The 18,916-nt window shown below is 47.0% G+C and overlaps 1 long non-coding RNA gene across 1 annotated transcript; it reads left to right on the top strand.

Annotated features, from left to right (window-relative positions):
• Positions 1-3,943: 3,943 nt before the first annotated feature.
• Positions 3,944-13,612, top strand: LOC310700243. Its single transcript, XR_014522525.1, has 3 exons — positions 3,944-4,914; positions 10,031-10,310; positions 12,737-13,612. It is a non-coding gene; the product is annotated as an uncharacterized lncRNA (long non-coding RNA).
• Positions 13,613-18,916: the final 5,304 nt, after the last annotated feature.

Below are 18,916 nucleotides of genomic sequence, written 5' to 3'. Positions count from 1 at the left end.
CAGAGCAGCTGAGATGAAGTTTGTGCTTCTAAACTCTGCAGTAGGTTAGATGTTTCCATGACACAGTGTTTTCCCTCCCCATAGGCTCTTGTGCCTGAGGCCAAACCACTATCCCAGACACAGTGAAAAAACAGGCCTACAACAATTCCAGGCCCACTCAACCCCTTGACACCTAAAAAAATATCTTCCGATCGTCACTGCCTGGATCCTCCTTCTCCACTCCTCCACAACAGATGTAACTGTATCTGAGACTGCTTTGTAGAGTTAAGAAAGATTTTAGCTGAGGGACAGAAATCATAAAGCATTAAAAACCACCTAACTTTTCAGACATGCCTTTGAGCCTGGTTTGGCCAAGAATGTGGGGTGCCACAGTGGCCCTCTTTGAGGGGAACGACAAAGAAATGGCAATAAGCCACAGGTCTGTTTTCTGAGATGGTGGTTTTGCCCCCCGAGGCCTAGTGGAGCCAGGAACCAGAGCTGGCTCTTCACATGGAAAACAAAAACAAGGATTGATAACCACAGATTGGTTTCACCATCGCTTCTGTTAAATAGCGCAGAACGGGTGCTGAACATCACAATTCCAGTTGGGCTTTCCAGCGAGTTTCAGGCCCTTTCTGGAAATACATGGAAAGGAAGGCAAGCATAGCTTCATCTAGGACAGCTATGAGCTAGAGCTGTGCAGGCTTACCATGAATGGGAAACCACCCAGCACATCAAGGAGGCAGGTATTTTGCTGCCCGCTTGGCTCTCCAAAGGGTTCAGATCAATCTAGAATGGCTCAGGAGATGTTTTGCTGTGGTTTCTGATACTAGCTTTGAGGTCTCTTATGCTCTATATCACAGTCTGTTTGGACCATAAAAGCCTAGCCTGATGTAGACTGCAGCAATCCACTCTGGATAGGGCCAGCCCTACCATTAGACAAATTGAGGCAGCTGCCTGAAACAGCAGGTGCTTGTGGTGGCAAATGGCAGCAAAGTGTTAAGGTTTGTGAGTGTGCCGCTGTTACCCTATAAAGGGAGTCTGGAAACACGCCGGTCCTCTTTAGCCAAATAAAGACAGCAGCATCATAGAAAGAGATCATATTTATTGCAGGCTGCAGCAAGAATAAATGGTCCAGAGGAATTCTCTAAATTTTGGACCCCAAATACAAAATTCAAGACACTTTCATAACATTTATATGCGTGATCACCTTGTGCATGATCCTTTTCAGTAATATGATTGGATAACAGAATGCCTGGATAGCTTGTGGACCCCTAAAACAAATTTCATTGGTCAGAACAGCCTGCCCATAATTACCATGACAACAGGTATCTTTAAGCAAAGTTCATACAAAATGTTGCTTTTCTACTATCTGCTGCATGAAGACTTGTCTGGGTCAGGAGAATTTACTGTTTCTCTTCTTTGAAGATATCCCAGTATTTCTTCTGCTCAAGGTTAGCTTGCTCTTCTCTGCTTTGGAAGCTGATAAGAGAGGCCCACAATGGGTGCTATGCCCGCAAAATACAGAAATGTACCTTCTTATTCACAGGTTAAGGGGTGCAGGGAGAAGTAGCAAACAGTTAGAGCTTCAAGGCAGCACTGAATTCCTTGCAAAATAAACAGGCAGGAGAGAGATTATATTTCCAACACATTACCAATATAGGGCAATGGCACAGATACCTTGTGGCTGTGGCTGTGATAACATGTTTATGCAGACTCAGCACTTAGCAGGCTGAGGTCACATATTCTGTGACAGAGGGTATGAACCTAGGTGTGTGTCCTGGGCCACGACAGCCACCTGGGTCCTGGGTCATGGCATCCACGTATCACCACAGACCTCTTTGATAGGAAAAGAAAAAATAGATGCTATAGCACTGTTTGCCAAAATCACTAGCGAATTTATACCCCAGAGCCTCGCAAAAGCTTCAGGTTGGGCCCCAGGCTATGAATGTTTGGGCTGTTCTCTGCCATTGTACAAATCCTTCAGAACCTCTGCCAGCCAGTATATGAAGGAGACAAGCCAGCACTTGGCATGGGTTTGGAAGGATACATCACAAATAGACACTGTGATTGTTGAGGCAGAGCCTCGTTCCAAAGAGATGTCAGCTGTGATGGCAGTCTCCTTCACAGACTGCACTGGGCAGCATTGGATTCTGGCATCATGTGCAATAAGAATATAAGAGGTGCCCTGCTGAATTGGGTCTGCTTAGCTGCCCAGCATGCTTTTTCCAGCTTTGGCCAACCAGATGCATCTGAGATGCATTCACAGAAGGGGAGAGTGCTCTTGTGCCCAAGTCCTGCTTGCAGGTTTTCCATAGGTATCTGATTGGTCACTGTGAGAACTTTGGCCTCATCCATTAAGGCTTTTCTTATGTTTTCAAAGGCAGCAGCTTTGCCCTGTTCTCCAGTATCTGGAATTCATGGAGGTGGCACTTAGCTCTCATACAGGACAGGTGTACTTCATGCCTTTGTTTGACCTCATTTTAATGCCATTTAATCTAGTGGCTCTTATGACACCAGGAAATCCCAGAAGGTAATCAGGCATTAGGTGAGGAAGCATTTTTCTTTGTCTGTCTCAAACCTACTGCCAATCAATTCCACTGGGCAAAATTATGGAACCATTACAGTGTTTTTGGAGCTGCATCATCTGGGATGTTGAGAGAAGATGCGTATATAGGAAAACCGGAAGCCTCCTTAAATTGAGCATTAGTTCATCTAGCTCAGTCTTGTCTACATTGAATGACAGTGGCCCTTCAGAGTTTCAGAGAGGGGAGATTCTCAGCCCTATCTTGGGGGTGCCAGGGAGTGAACCTGGACCCTCCTGCAGGCAAAGTAGCTGCTCCTCCACTGAATTACATGGAATAGGAACCTGGAACTCTAGCAGCAGAAAAGCCTAGAATGGACTCACCCATGCCTTTGTTAAAAATCTTCCTTTGTCTTTATGATCAAGAGCACAACAGTAACTTGAAACCAGAATAAAAATTGCGGCAGCATTTGTGAGACTGGTGTGTACACCATTTTGCTGCATTTATTGGTCCATACTCATATTTTTGCACAGGAGCGATGATGTGCATCAGTTTCTTTGATAGTTCCACTCTTACACCATATGACAGATGCTCTGTGACAGATGTTGCCAACAGAATAAAATGAAAGGTGTGGTTGAAATCAGAGATGAGGCCAGCCAGAAATGAGGGGGTACCATCTCTGCCTCAGGCAGCAAAATGTCCTGAGCACATATCAATGCTAAAATGAAACAAAAAACTGATGAGGTGCAAGCCTTCTGTCACTATGCCACTACTTCCTTCATATAGGCCATCACTGCACAGCAACTGCACAACTTACAATTCCCCCAAAAGCAGACACCCCTCCTGAGGGAGAATTTTGATTCAGTTCACACGTAAAAGTGAACCAACCTAAGTACTTTCTGGAAGAAATACACAAACTGGAACAATGTTATTCTTTGAAACTGTACTTCTCAGAATTTTGCAGTGTAGTCTTCCAGCCATGTCATGTGTACAAAAAATGCATAGATCGGTGAAAATAGAATATAAAATGCATTATATTAGGGGAGACTGCTTTGCAAAATAATAATAATACATATATTAGGTAAAACTGCAGATAAAAAGGTGCAAATTGCAAGAGAATTGCACTAAAATGCTGAGGAGTTTCTTTAAAAGAAAAAAAACCTGGAAATGAGGAGAAGTAAGAGTGGGAACATGAGAAACTGATAGAACCCGACACTGACAATCACCCACCCCAACTTGGGGGGTTTCTTGGGTACGATGCATGGGCACGCCCTACGTGAAATCTCTCTGTGCCGAAGCATGCCAGTCCTTTTAAATTCCTCTTCTGATCTCCCTCCTGGCGGAGGCTGCATGATGTCACCCTTGCTCAACAGGGGCTCAGCTCCCATCCTGCCTGCTGGAGCCTCCTGAAAAGAAGCGGGAGGTTGAGATTCCGCAAGGGACTGAAAGTGGGAGGGAGGGAGAGAGGCAATTGCTGGGGACTGGCCAGAGCAGGTTGCCATTTAGAGCTCTCCTACATCTGGACCAGGCTTTCCCCTTCTTCCTGCTGAGAGGAAGATGCAAAGTGAGCGACCACCCACATGGCCGAGCAGAGCCAGCCTCATCCCCAAGGAATCCAATGTATATTAACAAAGAGAGCCAGAGAGCTGTCTCCTGCTACACACACACACACACACACACACACACACACACACACCCCTCCCTGCCTCTCCTCCTTTGCCCTGCTCCCCTCCTCCACTGCTACCTCGAAGGAGGAACAGGCCAAGGCGTGCTCACCGTTCTGTTTCCAGCTGCTCTTTGGGGTGAGGGTGGGAGGGGTTTGCAGCAACGAAGCCGAAGGAGAAAGGAGAGGCGCAGTTAGAAAGAAAAGGCTCCAGTTAGACATCACCAAGGCCAGGTTGCCTGGGCACTCGCAGCATAACAAGCAGTGCCTTTGTCTGTTTCTGACCAGGCTAAAAATGCCAAGAGTAGCACAAGGGAGCAGGAGGCAAGGTTGTATGTATGTGGACCTATGGTTCTGCCCTGGTCATAGGCAGGCGCAACAGCAATTATGCTGGGTCTCAAGATGCCTCCTGTGGCAGCACACAGAAGACCTACCTAGCAGGCCAGCAGCTCCCTTTTTAGGCACCAGCCCTCAGTCACTGGACTCACCATCTTAAGAGTGAAAATGCTTTGACTACTCAGGGTTCGTGATGTCATTCTGTCCCTGAGACAGCCTAGGCTCACACAATGAATTATATCTTTGTGTGCCATTACAGAGGTACATCAGGAGAAGATGTTCCATCACTAAGTCTATGCCAACAATGCAGTTGACCTGACTGGCAAATCCCGGGGGCCAAAGGGGTGTCTGGACTCTTGAGTTTGAAGGATCAAGGGCCAATTCACACAACCAAACTAATGTCCTAAGAAGGTGGGCTGAGTGTGTATTTGTTCAGAATTTAGCCCGGGGATAGCCAACCTGCTATGCTCCAGAGGCTGATGGACTCCAACTCCTTTCATCCCTGATCATGCTGGCTGGGGCTGATGGGAGCTGGAGTTCAACGACAACTGGAAGGCACTACATTGGCTGCTTCTGATTTAGCCCATGGTGCTTCATTACCTACTCGGCATACGTGTGAACCTGCATGTACTGCAGGAAATGTGGATTGTATTTTGAGCCAGGTGAACACTGAAGTAACCCCACAATGGCTTCAGGATGTTCAAGGGTCCTCTCAACCACCTTCTCAGCCCTCTGAATGGACCCTCTGAACCATGGCGGACCTTGGCTTCTCAAATTCCAGCAGCGCCCTGAGCGATGCCAAAATTTGGTGCCCCCATCTCTCACACCCCATTCTAAATTGCAGTTGCGGGGCTCCCTGCGTTTGATTCTGACACTGGCTGCACTCCCCCTAAAGCTGCCTCTGCTCGGAAATGGACTATGGGGACTGATCCTCTGCCAAAGAGTCTTTGACAGAAGAGGGGGGAGAACGAGCTGCTTTGACTACCCGTGCTCACGGCAGTCTGGAAAAGTGGAGAAACCACAATGCACACCACCTCTGACTAACATTGTGCCCTGGGAGGGCTACGTGATGTACCAGACAGGGGCGGCTCAGCCTCACCAGGTGGGGTCAGATCTGCAGTAGGAGGCAAGCAGGCAGGCAGGCAGGCAGGCAGGCAGGCAGGCAGGCAGGCAGGCAACTCTGCAGCTCAGTGGCTGGAGGGCAGGAGCAGCTGGGCTCCTCAACCGCAGCGGATCCCACTTGGCCCAGATCGAAATATGACTAATGCAGCATTTATCAGACCGTAACAAGGAAGCTTCATGCCTCTTCAGAAAGGCAGCTTAATTGCCAGCCCCTTGAGGGCATGTTGGCACACTTTGAATTAGAAGGACTGCAGACAAACCCTGTCTCTCAAGGCGGGCATGCTCCACAGAGCTGTGTCATAGGCAGCCAAAGGGGCCAGGACTCTGCCTCCAAGGCCAGGCGCAAGTGGTGCAGATAGGCAACTCTAGGCTCTGGACTGAATGATCTTAGAGGATAGTGTGTGTGTCACTCCACTTCATTCAACATGTGGTGAACCAGCCCTATTCCCTGTGCTGAGTGGACCTCCGACTCCTGCCCTGATGGTACCTTGCAGCATAGGCAGTGCATGACATCCCAAATCTCCTGTCCTACGTTATGGCTGCCTCTTGGATTTCGGCAGCCCAGGATGTGATGGAAGGCCCCCTAAAGTAAACTGCTTGAGAGGCAGTCAATGGGTTAATAAAATATGGGATCAAATATCTATGGCATATTCCTTTTAAAAATTGTTTGAAAATGTAACGTATTTGGAAGGAAGACCTGACATGAGGGTGCCTTTTGCAATTGACATGATATGTGTGTGTTGTGTTCTCGGAAACAGATTCCAAGGACAAAATGTGCTTTGGGAAGCAGCCCTGAGTGGCCGGGTACAGGATGGAATGGGATCTGCGGCATTGCCCTGAAATGCTTTGAAGAGGAAGATGCATGTTGACGACGCAGCCTTCTAATCTAAAATAAATGGCTTGGGAGTGGCTGATGAGGCTGGGAGAGTATACTGCACAAAATTTGCTCCCTTGCTCTGAATCCCCACCCCACCCCGGCCTGACTCTCTCATTTCAGAAGGATTCCCATGTGGGGCATCAGCCAGTGTCCATCTACCCTCACCGTACTGTCACCTTTCCACAGGAAAAGCAGCAGAGAGTGGTGCTAGCAATAAAGCTGGTCAGAGGTACAGAAAAAGATATTATCTCTGAATCTCTCTGAAATTGACTGCATCCGGCTTCTTTGATCTTTTCCCAGACTGAATCCCTGAAGGGTTCACTCAGGTTTGGGTGGGCTGTGGTTGAGCATCCGCAATGCATGACTCAACAGCCTCCTCGGTTCTGAGTCACAGCACCCTGGTCTCATCCAGCAGCTGGCCCACAGAGCTGACATAGCAAAGTCCTGAGAGCCAAGTCCACATCTTTGTAGTTGCTCATTCTTTGCGATCCATCACTCAGCTTCCTTGCTCTAGGAAACTTTGTCTGGAACAAAGAGCTTAAGTGCATGTTGAAACTTTTGCAAGGCATGTGCTCAAGGAGTGCTGCATCTTCAGTGTAATCAACAGCTTTCCGATTCAGCACCTTTTGCAAAGGTCAAGACATAAGCATGTGCAAAGGAAAGGAAAACAGCTGGTTCACAAACCACAGTGAAAGAATTAAAGATATGCAAGACTGATGAGAGCTGGCTCTTCCATTAGACAAGAGGGAGACAGCTGCCTCAGGACCAAAGCTGGAGGGCAGGTAGCAGTGTCCAGATGTCCAGAGAACTAAATTGTGTGTACCATTCGGTCAACCTGCTGCCCTCAAGTGCAGTGATGGATACAACTCTATTCCCAACTTAAGAATGGGAAGTGTAATGCCGGTGGACAACAAAAGAGGTTTAAAGACACTTTTAAGGCACATCTTTAAAAATGTAGTATAAACACCGACAACGGGGAAACACTGGCTTGTGAGTGCTCCAGTTGGAAAACAGCCTTTACCAAAGGTGTCATGGACTTCAAAGAAGCACAAACTCAGGACAAAAGGGAAAAACAAGCTAAGAGGAAGGCACATTTGGCAAATCCTCATCGTGATCAACTCCCACCCAGAAACCTATGTCCCCACTGTGGAAGGATGTGCGGACCCAGAATTGGCCTCCACAGTCACCTACAGACTCACTATTAAGACCGTATTCACAGAAGACAATCTTACTCGGCTACGAGTGGTTGCCAAAGAGGAACTGCTCACATCCACACTGCCTCCCCCAAAGAACCCTGCAAATAGTAGTGTACGCCTCCCAGAGTTACAATTCCCAGCTCCCTTAACAAACTACCATTCCCCGGGTTCTTTGGGAAGGCCATGCACTTTAAATATATGGTGTGCATGTGGCCACTGTCTCATCACCAGTGTTGAAGTAAGGTTCAGCAGCCAGTTGCTCCAGCTTCACCTCTGGCAGCAAAATGTCCCGTGCAGGCCCTGGGAGCTGGCATTATTTCCCCAACTCCCATTGTAGTGACTGAATGTGGGTGATGGAACTCCATCATGTTTTGCTAGTAAGTCATACCCATTACCGTGGCCCAGATTCAACCCTCTCTGACCACCAAACGCAAGGACTGTTGCCTTATCAGAAGGCTGGGAATAATATGAAAATCCAGGGGAACAGTTGCGTTAGAGGAAGCTTGTTGTGCAGCAGGAAGTATCGGAGCTACAGCAACCAGCCACAAGAGCCATGCTGACTTCCAGCTCCTTCTCTTCCACAACCCATTTCACTAGCATCACTTGTAGTCTGCTGAGGAACTTCAGCTTAGTGTGGTGTTGAATTCCACCCATTATTGCTAGATGGGATCCAATGGTCAATCTATTCCCAGGCATCCCATTGACAAAAACCGTCTTCAATCAACACCCCTGATGGATTAGCCTGCATTATCACCATCAGCAAGCAGAGAGGACAAGCGAGCCTCATGCATTGTGCCGGAGCAAGTCATACATCTTGTAAAGGCAAGTCATACATCTTGTAAAGCAAATCCAGATGGCCGCAGCAAAGAGGATTGTGCCAAGTGCTGCAGGGGAAGGAAACAAACAAGAGGCAGGCTTACCAACCAGTTGAACTTGTGCACGTTTGTGTGACATCCCCCATCAAGCTATTGCTCCATTCTCCTTTTCAACCTCAAAGATGCCCACAAGCCAGAGTTCTCTCTCTCTCTCTCCCTGGCGCCAAAGAAGACCCTGTTCTCAGGCAGACCGGTAGCTAAAGCAGGCCAAACTGGATGTTGCACTTGGCCAGCTGTATATACAAAAAAAATGAGTATCATAAGTGCATTTAATGGAGAAAGCAGCTAGGCTGCGTGAGCCAAGAAGGGGGGTTTCTCCCTTTGCAGCACATGAATCTAGCTGAGGGGGTTGGTGGGTTAAGGAGACCTTGGCAAAAGTTCTGCAGGGATCTCTTTGAACAGAGGGGATGGGGGAGGGACCCTGCATCTGGCTGCCGACAGCTTCAGACTTCTCTGCCTTTGAAAAGTTACGAACAGCAGGTCAGCTCATATTTATGCTGTGCAAGCCAAATCGTCCTCCCACTGCCTCCAGGAACACTTAGCCATATGGTTATGCTAAAAACCCAGCCGCAGCTAAAATCAAACAGAATAGGACTGCCCAGAGTGGAGACACTCTCTCACATACACACTCGTGGATGGGCTGCTTCATGCTCTGCCTTCCCCCGTATCCTGCTTCTCTAGCAGAGCATCCATCCATCCCTGGAGCAGGGGTGGAGAGCCTGCTGTGGTCCTCCAGGTGTTGCTGGACTCCAACTCTCATCAGCCCTGGGCTTCATGGTGAATGGTCAGGGATGAGGGGAGCTGTAGTCCTGCAACATCTGGAAGGTCATAAGTTCCTTTTCTCTGCTCTGGAGTCTCCAGCAGACCCTTCCCAGGTTCACAACAGGCAATCTGAGAAGCAAGTGGGTCAGGGCAGCCAGTCACACATTTTTCCTGGGCAGAGTTGAAATCCCATGACTGGTTTGGAATCCACTGTAAAGACAAGAGAATTCACCAGGTCTGTGTGCATAGACTCCTGTTTTGTGCAGTAACATGGGGTTATTTTATGGATGGATTGGATCAGGAGTGATACTTCCTATCTCTGTTGCCATAGGATTATGGGATAGAAGTTGGTGGCAAGGAGATGCAGGCAGGCTGCATGCCATGATGTACAGGCTGGGGCAGGTTAGGAGTTTCTCAGTCTACCAAGGTTTCCCTATAGCTTAACATTAAAAGTTCTAAGATCACCTTTTACCGAGGGAAACAGAGGAACCTGCCTTATACCAAGTCAGCCCATAGGTCTATCTAGCTCAGGACTGAAGACACCAACTGGCAGCAGCTCTCCAAGGTTTCAGATGAAGGTCTCTCCTTTGGTGTGCAAACCATGCACTCAGCCACAGCCCTTCCAGGTTTGAAGAAACAGCTGTTGGTTTGTGCAACAATGTTAGCATTATATTTTTATTTTTGTGTGTTCCCAGACTTTGGAAACCATGTTCTTCCGCCCACCCTCCAAAAGAACACCCACGTAGGGATGCATGTGGGTCCTCTCGAAAGTCAGAGATGTTTTAACCAGGGAAGTGCACCTTCAATCACATTGATGTGCCGCCTACTGGCAGGCGTTTGAACTGGTCAAGTGAGCATCGATTTATCTGCAGCTCCATGCTTCACTTCCAGAATGGGTGAAGATGCACAATATGCTGCGAGAGTGATGAGGAAAGAGAGTAGACAGAATGGGTGAAGCAATGAGGACTTGACGAGGTGGGAGAAAGAAGGAAAGAACACTCTGGGAGGAAGACAATGGGATGCATTCAAAGTGGAAGCGGGGAGAGAGATGAAGATGGACCTTTTCAATGTACTTAATTGCATAAGAAGAGCTGAATCAGGCCAAAGGTCCTTCAGGTTCAGCACCCTGTTCTCACAGTGCCTGGGTTGAATCTGCAAGACGCCATTATATGACATATTAATAACATATGCTGCCTCTGTCACTGGAGGAAGAACATAGCCATCATGACTTACTGGTTAGGAGCCTGGGAATCTGGAGCTTTTCCCTGGGTCCTGCTCCGTGTGAGTCGATTGCCTCTGTCACTGGAGGAAGAACATAGCCATCATGACTTACTGGTTAGGAGCCTGGGAATCTGGAGCTTTTCCCTGGGTCCTGCTCCGTGTGAGTCGATTGCCTTATTTGAGCAAAACAGCCCCTGGCTATTCATGCCTGGTGCCATGACACCAGCCTGCTTTTCAGATGCCACAACCAAGCCCTGGTATAGCCCCATGTTTTCACTGGAGGCTAGCTGCTAAGAGGCATATTTATAGCTTTTCGGGAGCCAGCACCCATGCCCTCTGTGTCCTCAGCCCTGCTGTGGGAAAGCAGATTTCAGGAAGGCTCCAAAAATCACTAGGCCCTAAACCTGGTCCTCTCTTCCTCTTCCTCCTCCTCTCCCTGCACTCAAGATCCTCTTTTATAGATGCTCCATCTGGGTTTGTGCTCTATAAACACAGTAAAGATCACATCTGGTGAGGGAGAGCATTCCATTTAACAGTCATCCCTGCCCTAACACCAGCAGAATGGATTCTTTGCATCTTTCCTTCCACTGCCTGAACTGACTATTGTAGGATGGGAGTTGGAGGAACAGAGGAACTCAGCCTAATAGGCAAAATAGAAATGGGCAAATTGCTGGAATTGGATGGCATCCCCTTGAGAGTTCTCAAACTCCCCTATGAGGAAAGGTTGCAGCTTTTGGTGCTATTTAGTTTAGAGAGGCTTACCAATCATGAAACTCACTGCATGGCTTGGGATCAGTCACTTTTTCTCAACCTACCCTGCATCACAGGGTCGTTGGATAAAGTGGGGAGGGGGAGTGTTATCTCCTAGCAGGGAAGGTGAAATATAAAATTAATGATACATGCATACATTTGAGAAGACTGTTTTCGGAGGTACATGAGGAATTGCATCATCAGCTTCCTTTAGAGGGTAAGCTTGTGTGCTGCTGTGGGAGAGACCCCAGACTCCTCTCACCTCTGTTTCTTGAAGAAGGAGGAAGAAGTATGGAAGGCCATCATAGGGCTGGCTGGAGGAGGCTGCACCAAGAGATTAGGAGCTATGACTGACTGCTGCTCTAGACCCAAGCTTGCTGAAGCTATGAGAGTGGCAAGGAGAAACACTCTTGGAACATAATGGTCTATACCCCCTCCACTGAAACCTCCAGGTGTAAATATGTGTACAAGAAACCATATTTCTTAAAGAAACTAGGCTCCACTGTCCCTCAATTTTGCCAATGGAAATACAATCCTGGAACCCCCTGGAATCTTGCTACTGCTTGGCAGAGATTAGGAGTGGCACGCAACCTTTGTAAACAGTCTTATAATGTGCAGAAGAACTCTCTCTCTGCTAGAGATTTCCTACATCCTGCCCTTTCACACATCACTGACACATGCTCCTTTGCAGCATGGCGACAGCACCCAGCCAAAATTACAGCTCCTTCACTGGCTCCATTTTCACACTGATTGTTTTCTTTGCAGGTCATGGGAGTCTGCCATTTCCCAGTGCCCATCAGTGAGACTTGCAGCGCTGCTGCTATCACCATTTTTCACATCAGCAAGCAGCCTGTTGACTTCACCCCTCTAATGGAAGAGCTCTCTGCCCAACGGCATCCAAGCCTTCCCTGCAAATCCAGCCCAGTTTATTCTACAAGGGATCAGGCTTGCAAACGGGGGGGGGGGGGGAGTCAATCTGTGCACAGCCCCTGGAGCCCAGCACCGATACGCTTGTGCTGGGACCAGGGAGCATTTCTTTGTGCAGCTGGCATGATGCAGCTTGCCCTGGGTGTTCTTCCCTTGAAGGCTGGTTCTGTTGATTTTTGCAGTGTTTTGGATGAATGCCTGCTCCAGAGAAGATGGAAAAATGAGAACTTTACCCACCCTAGCCCTTACTAAGGTGAACCTCTGTCTGTCACTATGGGAACCCCTCCCATATAAAGCCCCATCCGAGATGACCTCATATCTCCTCCCAAATAGGCAACTGTGCCACCCAGCTCAGCTGTTTCAAGGGCAGCACATCTGGTTGCACAGCCAGGAGGTGGGCACTGCTTGGGGTTTTCCAGGCCTGCTGAAAAAGTCTGGCACCTGTTATTGCCAAGTATTCATTAACACCTTTCTCGTTCTGTTTCTCGCCCCCCCCCCAACAGATCTGTTTTAGGATCTTTTCCCATGAATGCCTAAGTGCTGGTCGTAGCAAGGAAAAGGTCTGGGAGCATAAGCTACAAATGTACGGTGGTTAGATCAGATCTCACAGCCGTTAACTGTGAGGTCACTGACACAACTGCGCACGAGGTCATGCTGGGAAATGTTTGCATCCAATAAATGTCGCTGCCAAACCCTGCACATCTGGACTCTACATACACAAAGGAAGCAATGACCCTGCCTGCCAGGACAGAGAAATATTTTGATATTAAGAAGCCCAGATGCTCCCTCTTCTGCCATTTGTTAATGTTGCGGATCAGAGCAGGGGGAGAATGCTAGTGGTAGTAAGTGCTTTAGTACCAACAAAAGGGGGAAAGGTTGGAAGAGAAAGAGAGCACTAGAGAGATTGGTATTGATCTAGAGATACATCGCAAAAGGCCTCAAGCTTTTGATTCATCCTGAATATTAGTGTACACCGGATGCTACAAAATCATCTTCCACTTGTAACAGTCCCATCCATGCCACACATTTAAAGCAGTGGATTCCTGAATCCTTGCTGAAATGGGGTTCATGGGCACTGTTTTCTACATTCTTTCCCATATTTACTGATACTTACAAACAAAACAGATCTTTACCACTCACCAAGGCACTGTTCCCAGCACCCTTTACTGTTCCTGAGATTCTTTAGGGAAAGTTAAGGTGGTGTGGCTTTAAATGTGGGTGTGGCCAAAGGGAACAGCAAGCAAAGACAGTGTGGGATTTGGTTCTGATACTTGCCAGATAGATGCTTATTGGCATCAGCACCAGTCACATTTCAGCGGGGAGGACATTCCATAGCTGAGGTGCTGCTTAAGAACAGGACCTTCACTTGGTTCATAGAGAGTTGGATGGGAGTCCGAGGGTCATCTAGACCAGGGTTTCCCAACCTTGGGTCTTCAGCTGTTTTTGGACTACAGCTCCCATGATCCCTAGCTAGCAGGACCAGCGGTCAGGGATGATGGGGATTGTAGTCCAAAACCAGCTGGAGACCCAAGGTTGGGAAACCCTGACTTGTCCAGCCCCCCACAATGTCACAAATATAAGTAACTACACAGGCAGCAAAGTCCACCTGTTGCCTCCAGCACGATGCCCACAAACTTGGGGGGCGCAATTATTTCGCCAGGCACTGCCAATACACATGGAGCCACTGTGTGCATGCTAATGTGTTTCAGGTTTGTGTTGCGTTCTACCCCCTGCTATCCGAGGCAGGGACAGCTCTCCCCTGTACCAATCAAATTAAGAATACAGGTAGGTGGAGAAGATCCAATGCAGCCGGAAGGGTGCTGAGCGACAGCCCTTCTCGTTTAATCTCAGGCAGCTCTTTGTGGTGGAAGGGTTCCTTGAGGACAAGCAATGCTTTGTAGCTATGATGAGCATCAACAGCCATTCCCAAGTGGGGAGGGGGTGGTAATTTAATTCAGGTGAGGCAATTACAGACAATTGGCTGCTATGGAGTGTCACTTGGCAAGAGATGAGAATTCCAAGCAGGTACTTCTCACATATCAAAGGAGCAGCTTGTTCTAAAGGGGAAAGACTCCCTGCACATCCTACCTTACAACTTCCATTGTAGACCTGGGAGCTGAAAGCACTTCAATTACAACCCCTGTAAAACCATTCACCCTGAAAACAAGTCGAAACAATGAGCTAAACCCGGGATTGGGAGTTCCCCCAGCAAGCAGTTGGAGGAATGCTTGCCCTGATCTCCTGTTTTCCAGATTGTGTGTTCTTGACTGCTCTAAACAGGAGGTTTTTATTTATTTTATTTACTCGCTGTTAAATTTATAGCCCACCCTTCCTCCCAAAGGAGACCAGGGTGGCAAACAAGGGATAAACTCTAAAAACTGCTTATAACAATCCCAGTGCAGATGCAGATCTCAACTTACAAGGCTTGCTGGGAGAGGAAGGTCTTCAGCATCTGTCTAATATTCAAGGGGAGTTCGAAAGGGGAAACGCCACAACACTAAATGCCCAATTCCTAATTTGCGCAGAATGGACCTCCTGATAAAATGGTGTCTGTGGGAGACCCTCACCTGCAAAGTGTAGCAATCAATTGGGTATATAAGGGATGATATGATCTTTCAGGCATCCCAGCCTTAAGCTTTATAGGAGTTTATACCCCAAACCAGCACACTGAACCTATCCTGGGATAGGTCAGCCAATGTCATTCTTTCAAAAGCAGGATAACACATTAGTGATACCTTGCCACCACATTTTGCACCAGCTGCAGCTTCTGAACCAACTTCAAGGGCAGCTCCACATAGAGCGCAATGCAGTAATCCAGCCTGGAGGTTACCATCGCATGGATGACAGTGGTAAGGTTATCAAGGTCCAGAAACGACAGTAGCTGTCTTACCAGCTGAAGCTAGTAGAAGGGACTCCTAGGCAGAGGTCACTTGGACCTCCAGCAACAAAGATGGATCCAGGAGCACGTCTAAGCTATGAACCTGCTGTTCCAAGGAGAGCATGGCTCCATCTAAAGTGGACAACTGGCCAATTATCCGGGCTCAGCAACATCTGGAGGACAACAGATTGGCTGTTCTTTCCCACAGTGCTATAAGCACACAAGTGGGAGGCTTGCTAGGTTTGGATCAAAGAACCAGTTTAGCTTGTGTTAATATACTGTTAGAAAGACATTGTTTGGAGAAAACACCTGATGGTAGAAAACTACCTAGGTTCAAAGCTTCACAGATTTCATCGCAGGAACAATCCCGCATTGTCTGCAGGAGGGATCAAATAGGTCACTCAAGCAGCCATTTATAATTTTTGTGAAAAAGTCCCCTCCTGTCCCATAGAGCATTTCTTCCCCTCTTTTGTCCCCTGTTCCAAACAAGAGGCATGAAAAGAAAAGGTGTGCAGGAGAAAGCAGGTGGCCTCATGTTTTTCAAGAAGCAGGGGAAGAAAAGTATGCAAGATAGAGTAGTTATGCAAGGGTTTGAACGTGCTCTTTTCCAAATCTGAGATTCATTCAGATAAAAGCTGTCCCTGAATGAACGGAAGAGCTGAATTGGGTGGCTCATTTAGCAGAAGCAGTGTGCCAGCCAGTTTAAAGTTTCGTCTCCTCCGGGCGCTGAATTCTTGAACCAGCAAGAGCAAGTACTTGGCGACCCAATGACTCAGCAACCCACTAGGAGATGATCAAAATGCAAGCCCCCAATAGGGCTCCAGGCAAGATTCCATTGCAAACTGAGAGAAGGAAGCAAGCAAGCCTGCATTTCTATGTCAGCATGTCCCCAGTAGCAACCCCTCTGCATCCCTAACTCAGGTTTATGCACAGTTGCTAGCTGGTGAATTCAAGCAATGTTACTTGCATTATGCTGGTGAGCAGTATAAGGCCACAAAATTCAAGCTAGTATGCATTGGAAATTATGCAAACCTTGGCTGGTTAAAGCTGAACAGGGTGTTTTGTGTGTGCTACATTCCTGCAATCAAATATAAAATGTTACCTCTGTACTGTGTCCTGAAGACAAATAGCAATACAGTGGTACCTCTGGATATGAACGGGATCGGTTCCGGAGCCCCGTTCGCATCCTGAAGTGCACGCAATCTGCGTCTGTGTCACGATTTGCTGCTTCTGCGCATGCGCGTGACGTCATTTTGACTGCGCATGCGCGAACGGCGAAACCCGGAAGTAATGCATTCCGTTACTTCTGGGTCACTGCAGAGCGCAACCCGAAAATGCTCAACCTGAAGCAACTTCAACCCAAGTTATGACTGTAGTTCAAGTCAACTTCTTTAAAATGGCATGCATCTCCTTATCTGAAAAATGCTGTCATTGCTGTCATTGGACACCAGTTAGCATTCTGAGAATGGCAACTAGCAATTGGCTGCCTTCTGGCAACTCAGTTCTGTTAGATCATCTAAAATGAAGCAGCTATAAGTGTATGAAACCTATATTTCCAAAGTCAAACAGATGGGCAAGATTTAGGAACGGAAGTTGCTGGCTTGGATTTTAGGGTAAGTTGGGGTGTGTGTGTGGCTTGGCGGCAGCCAAGATGGACACACAATCCTATTTTGCTCCAGTTCCCAAGACTTCCTGGATCAGAGGAGAGCTAAAATCATTACTCGTATTTGCTCCTAAAGTGGAACTGAAGTGAGAGGATGAAACAAAAGGTTCAAACATGGCAAGAAGAAAAAAGGTAAGTTGGCTTCCCACCCATGCAGGAAAGAGGTCTCATTTGACACTGCAGATAAAACTGATGAGGCAATAACGGTGCAATCACATTGAGCAAAGGAAGGAAAAAATGGCAAAGAAGACCAAACTGAGTTGTCAGGTGCAGAGGAATTGGTTCAACAAATTCAATGATTGATGAAGAGGACTGGGTTAATGCCTTGAAACCGTTTATGAAAGCATTTGCATGCAAACTCTTTCTCTCACATCAGGGATGGTTAAGGAGGCCTCAGGTCTCATTTTAAAAACTCAGTCCTGGTTAAATACATTATCTGAGGCAGTGAGAGACCTACAGATTCAGCTGGAAGGCCAGCAGGATCATAACAGGTGGCTGAATATTTTGTTGAGGGGTACCCCACAGAAAGAAGGGAAGTTACCCATGGTCCATGGGCTGAACCCAGCACCCTCCAACTTGTCATTAAATAAAATTAATTTTGACTGCTTCAATAATCTCCTGCTGTAGTTGTAGTGCCAAAAGGTTTGTACTACACCCTCATCCAATTTCCCCCCAAATGTCCTTTTTTTTAAAAAAAAAAAGTCACGCCTACTTTAACATGTGGCCCTTAATCATGAGCTAATGTGGCCCTTGACCCCTCCAACACCCCCCAAATTAACCTCCCCTGTCTTATGTCAGGAGGCTTAAGGGAAGGTAGGAGATATCTTGACAGCTATAAAATGACCAGTCCACTCCTCCACCTCAGCTCTGAGACCATATGTATGGCCATGCATTTTGTTCACCTAGTGCTGTACAAGAAAGATGCTGTAATGGAACATGCCAACCGGGAGAAAAAGGATTAAGGCAAAATTATACCCATAAACTAAGGTGGAATGGTTTATTGGCCCTGGAAGTTAGTTTTTAGATGTTCAGCAGCAGATTCAACGAGCCAGAGCTTGCAATGACAGTTTCAGTACAAATTACAGCAAGAACACTTTTAACAATTTCAAACTTGCCTAAAAAACTGAAGGTTCAGACACCGATTGTAAATAAACACCCAGATTCGGCACAAATGGTTTATTTATTGGATTAGTCTCAAGTCCTATGACTAACTCCTGGAAGCTCTGACATTATTCCTAAACCCACTTGTCAGGGCAACGTCTAGAAATGAAATGGAACTTCCAAGGATACGTAACCCAAGAATAAAACATTAACAGTGACTGCGCTGCAAGGTTTAAAAGTAATAAACTAGTGCCACCTTGTGGAGAAACTTTGCTGGATTCACTGTGGGATTTAAAAGGCACAAGAGAAGCTGGGCTTTTAGAAATACATGTTCTGCATATTCGTAGCATATGAGAGATACTGAATTTGGAGGTTTGCACCTTCTGATCCACATAATCAATATATGAATAACCCCCTCTCCCAATATGTGGACTGCCATCTAGTTGAAACAAACCACCAAATGCAAAGCCACTGAATAAGTCCACTGTGAGGGTAAAAATTATTGATGATTCGATAGTTGCAAATTCCTAAGTGAACTACCCCAATCTGTGTACTGCTAAAACGAATGATTGGCTTGCTGCTTCTTCACCCGCTAGATTCCGTACTGCTCTGAATGTTGTGACAATTCTTAGTAGTTTGTCTCAAAATGTGTATCAAAATTAAGTTCTTGAGCAAATGCGTATTTAAATATATATTATGGGAGGATTTTTTAAAAAAACTTTTAAATGTGGAAATGGAACAATCTTATTATTTGTGTAAACTGCTCTGGGAACACAGCTGAGGGCTATGTAACAATATTTATTTTTAAAAGCATTGGAGAAAAACATCACACCACCACTCTGCTCTCTAGGTAAAAGGAAAGAAGTGCTTCCTTTCTTCTAGTAGCAGGGAAAGGGGCAGCGGCAGTAGAAATCCATGTACAGTGGTACCTTGGGTTACAGACGCTTCAGGTTACATACACTTCAGGTTACAGACGCCGCTAACCCAGAAATACTACCTCGGGTTAAGAACTTTGCTTCAGGATAAGAACAGAAATTGTGC

This window comes from Podarcis liolepis, assembly GCF_965112155.1.
Source record: "Podarcis liolepis genome assembly, chromosome: 2".
In the NCBI taxonomy this organism is placed as follows: domain Eukaryota; kingdom Metazoa; phylum Chordata; class Lepidosauria; order Squamata; family Lacertidae; genus Podarcis; species Podarcis liolepis.
Note: the sequence above shows the minus strand (reverse complement) of the source record. Positions and strands in the feature narration are given on the sequence as shown.